The 5,115-nt window shown below is 39.0% G+C and overlaps 1 pseudogene; it reads right to left on the minus strand.

Moving 5' to 3' along the window:
- Positions 1-2,833: 2,833 nt before the first annotated feature.
- Positions 2,834-4,316, minus strand: LOC118025981 (annotated as a pseudogene).
- Positions 4,317-5,115: the final 799 nt, after the last annotated feature.

Here is a 5,115-nt window from a genome sequence, read left to right on the forward strand (position 1 = left end):
ACTCTATGGTCAAATAATCTTCGACAAAGCAGGAAAAAATATGCAATGGAAAAAAGACAGTCTCTTCAATAAATTGTGCTGGGAAAATTGGACAGCCACATGCAGAACAATGAAACATGACCATTCTCTTACATCAGACACAAAGATAAACTCAAAATGTATGAAAGACCTCAATGTAAGATAGGAATCCATCAAAATCCTAGAGGAGAACATAGGCAGTAACCTCTCTGACACTGGCCACAGCAACTTCTTTCAAGACAAGTCTCCAAAGGCAAGGGAAACAAAAGCAAAAATGAACTTTTGGGACTTCATCAAGATAAAAAGCTTCTGCTCAGCAAAGGAAACAATCAACAAAACTAAGAGGCAACCCACGGAATGGGAGAAGATTTTTGCAAACGACACTACAGACAAAGGGCTGATAGCCAAGATCTATAAAGAACTTCTCAAGCTCAACACCCAAAAAACAAATAATCAAGTCAAAAAATGGGCAGAAGACATGAACAGACACTTCTCCGAAGAAGACATACAAATGGCTAACAGACACATGAAAAAATGTTCATCATCATTAGCCATCAGGGAAATTCAAATCAAAACCACATTGAGATAACACCTTACACCAGTTAGAATGGCAAAAATTGACAAGGCAAGAAACAACAAATGTTGGAGAGGCTGTGGAGAAAGGGGAACCCTCTTACACTGTTGGTAGGAATGCAAGTTGGTACAGCTACTTTGGAAAACAGTGTGGAGGTGCCTCAAAAAATTAAAAATAGAGCTACCCAAGACCCAGCAATTGCACTCCTGGGTATTTACCCCAACGGCACAGTTGTAGTGGAAACAAGGGCCATATGCATCCCGTTGTTCATAGCAGCAATGTCCACAATAGCCAAACTGTGGAAAGAGCCAAGATGCCCTTCAACAGATGAATGGATAAAGAAGATGTGGTCCATATATACAATGGAATATTACTTAGCTATCAGAAAGAATGAATACCAAACTTTTGCATCAACATGGATGGGACTGGAGGAGATTATGCTAAGTGAAGTAAGTCAAGCAGAAAAAGCCAATTATCATATGATTTCACTTATTTGTGGAACATAAGGAATAGCATGGAGGACATTAGGAGAAGGAAGGGAAAAATAAAGAGGCGGGACAAGGGGGGGGAGACATACCATAGAGTCTATGGACTCTGAGAAACAAACTGAGGGTTTTAGAGAGAAGGGGGGGAGGGGGATGGGTGAACCCGGTGATGGTATTAAGGAGGGCATGTATTGCATGGAGCACTGAGTGTTAGATGCAAACAATGAATCATAGAACACTACATCAAAAACTAATGGTGTACTCTATGGTGACTAACATAATAAAATAAAATACAAAATTTTTTAAAGTATATAGAATTTGATTTTCACAAACAAAAATGAAAATTAAGACAAAAAAATAAAATTATTTTTAATATTGGTTCAGTTATTCTGATTTATCTATTAAATTGTTTATTAATTTTAATTAATTAGTATATTATTAATTCAAAATTAAATAAGCTATAATTTTTATTTATTTTGAAAATTTAATTAAATATGTCAAATACTTTATATAAATAAAGCTATTTAGTAATTCTATCATTCAGTGTCTACTACTTGCCAAAATAAATAATTGATATCAATGCTTTTTGCATGCTATGTCTAGACCTGCCTGTATACACTTTGAAGAATATGCATTTTTTTTTAAAGATTTTATTTATTTATTTGAGAGAGAGAGTGAGAGAGAGAAAGAGCACAAGAGGGGGGAGCAGGAGAGGGAGAAGCAGACTCCCTGCTGAGCAGGTAGCCCGATGCGGGACTCGATCCCAGGACTCCAGGTCATGACCTGAGCCGAAGGCAGTCGCTTAACCAACTGAGCCACCCAGGTGCCCCCAAGAATATGCATTGTTTAATATTGCAAAATGTTCTTCAGCTGTAATGTGCAACTCTTGTGAATTTCATGCTAATTCATTAATTCCTTTAGCATCATGAAAAGAACCAAGAAAGCATACTGTAGGCACTACTGGGAAATAATTTCTCACTGGGTAAGAAACTAGTCATTTATAGCACCTGAGAGAAAGGATTTGATAAGTCTTTGCTGTTACCTAACTAGTTCTGCAGCTCAGATCTCTGATAAGGGTAGAAGCATAGTCAAATAACCTTCCCAGACATCATCCTCATTTTTTTTCAAGGAATAGGGCAAGAAAAGTGGCAAATTATTTCCTTGGAACTGAAAAGTGTTAGTCATGGAAGGAGATGCTCAGCACTACGTACTGAAACACAAGTGCCAGAAACACCCCCATATTCTTCAATATATCTATCCTCTGGGTTTCTAATTGCACTTTCCCTCTATAATGCTGAACTCTGGTCTGGGTGCCCTCTTTCTTGCTCTGAGGATGATAGTACAGCACTTGCTATCATCCCTGTTTTCAGTTTTTTCCTTCCCCATGAGACCACACATCACTATGTGCTTCTCTTAAATCATATTACACTTCTGATTAAATGACTTCCATGGATTTATAACAGCTATAAGATTAAACTGAAATTTCTCAGCCTTGCATTCAAAAATCTCTAAAATCTAGCTTGACCTTTCTTTTCCAGCCTTCTCTTTGGTTTCATAGTGCATATGTCTCTATTCCTGAAAAAAAATTAAATAAAAAAAATTAAAAATAAAGGAGAATAAAAGATTTTACTTTGGGTCCTCTTAGCACAGTCCTGTCTTTTTACTTTTGGAAATTACAAGGTCACATTATTACCCTCTATCTAGCTGACCCATATGAATTGACCTAGATTTTGCCCAAATCTCACTTTTTTTTTTAACTGCAAAAAAAAAAAAAAAGGCTACATCTTTATTGAAATAAAATAATCCAGTGAGTGCGTCTGAGAAAGCACAAATCAGTTGGTTAGGGCAATAAGAGCCTCTACCACGTTGCCCGTGTGTTCCCTCAAGGTCCATTCTGCTGCTGCTCTTGAGATTTCCATCTCTGTCATTATCAGCTCCAGATCTTCCTTCCTTTTTTTTTTTTTTTTAATTTTTTATTCTTATGTTAATCCCCATACATTACATCATTAGTTTTAGATGAAGTGTTCCATGATTCATTGTTTGTGCATAACACCCAGTGCTCCATGCAGAATGTGCCCTCCTCAATACCCACCACCAGGCTAACCCATCCTCCCACCCCCCTCCCCTCTAGAACCCTGTTTGTTTTTCAGAGTCCATCGTCTCTCATGGTTCGCCTCCCCCTCCGATTTCCCCCGCTTCATTCTTCCCCTCCTGCTACCACCTTCTTCTTCTTCTTCTTCTTCTTCTTCTTCTTCTTCTTCTTCTTCTTCTTCTTCTTCTTCTTCTTCTTCTTTTTCTCAACATATATTGCATTATTTGTTTCAGAGGTACAGATCTGAGATTCAACAGTCTTGCACAATTCACAGCGCTTACCAGAGCACATACCCTCCCCAGTGTCTATCACCCAGTCACCCCATCCCTCCCACCCCACCCCCCACTCCAACAACCCTCAGTTTGATTCCTGCGATTAAGAATTCCTCATATCAGTGAGATCATATGATACATGTCTTTCTCTTTTTGACTTATTTCACTCAACATAATACCCTCCAGTTCCATCCACGTCGTTGCAAATGGCAAGATCTCATTCCTTTTGATGGCTGCATAATATTCCATTGTATATATATACCACTTCTTCTTTATCCATTCATCTGTCAATGGACATCTTGGCTCTTTCCACAGTTTGGCTATTGTGGACATTGCTGCTATAAACATTGGGGTGCACGTACCCCTTCGGATCCCTACTTTTGTATCTTTGGGGTAAATACCCAGTAGTGCAATTGCTGGATCATAGGGTAGCTCTATTTTCAACTTTTTGAGGAACCTCCATACAGTTTTCCAGAGTGGCTGCACCAGCTTGCATTCCCACCAACAGTGTAGGAGGGTTCCCCTTTCTCCGCATCCCCGCCAACATCTGTCATTTCCTGACTTGTTAATTTTAGCCATTCTGACTGGTGTGAGGTGGTCAGATCTTCCTTCTTAATGGTGACTTTGGCCAGTTCCTTCTCCGGCTCCTGTTTGTCTTTCTGCTCCCGGGACCGTCTGTCTCCAATCACGGACATGGCCGTATCCAGATTGGAACTCTGGATCTCCTTCTATGCGTAGTCAGTGACTCTCTCCAGGTCCGCCACACCACTGTCATGCTCCCGTGGCTTCTTGGGAGGCCGCTCCCGGCCACTGGTCTCAGTCTCCAACTCCAGCTCCATATCCCCGTCGGGAGCCATAACGATCCCAACGTGCCGCTGCACAGGCCCCCCCAAATCCCACTTTTATAGGGAGATCTTCCTTAGAAAATAATCCTAGCAAGACTCTTTCTCTTCTGCAAGTCTTAAACAATTATTGCCTACATATATTAATTCATTGTTTACTAAGTTATGTTCTATTTTCCCTCAAACAGATTATACATTGCTTGAGGACCAGAGCTGTGTTTTATACTGCTTTGTGCTATGAACAGAACCTATCACATAATGGGTGATTAATTAGTATTTGCTGATAACATATTTAAGTGATAGTGTAGATTATTGAACAGTAACCATTTAAAGTATAAAGTCCTCCTGCATCCCAAGGGATTACATTACATTTAAGAAACATTTTTATCTCAGAATAACCTTTTTTGTCTCACCACAAGTAACTAATATTCACCAGGCTCCCAGGAGTTAAGATGCCTATGAAATGCCTGTCTTCAACCTCTGTATAAGAGAAATAAGCCAAGCAAACATTGTGTTATTAATATGTCCAGTGAAAGAAGCCATGCAGAACTGAATGAGCTGTTGTCATAACCTTAAATGTTTTCTTTGTGAGTTCATTTTACTTTAATTGCATTTCTGTGTGGCATCTAACTTTACAGTGGGAGATAAAACTATGGAAGAAAATAGTATAGTGTTATGACTATTTTTATAGCCATCTTTTATTGGTTATTCACAATAAAAAGCATAGCATATTCAGGGTGCATTAATAAAAAATGGAGACTATAAAAAGCTATTAAAATAGAATGTGCATTATGTTCACTGAGAACACTATGGGATTGAGGTGCCATTTCCC

This window comes from Mirounga leonina, unplaced genomic scaffold, assembly GCF_011800145.1.
Source record: "Mirounga leonina isolate KUSES-001 unplaced genomic scaffold, KU_Mleo_1.0 Mir_204, whole genome shotgun sequence".
Lineage (NCBI taxonomy): Eukaryota > Metazoa > Chordata > Mammalia > Carnivora > Phocidae > Mirounga > Mirounga leonina.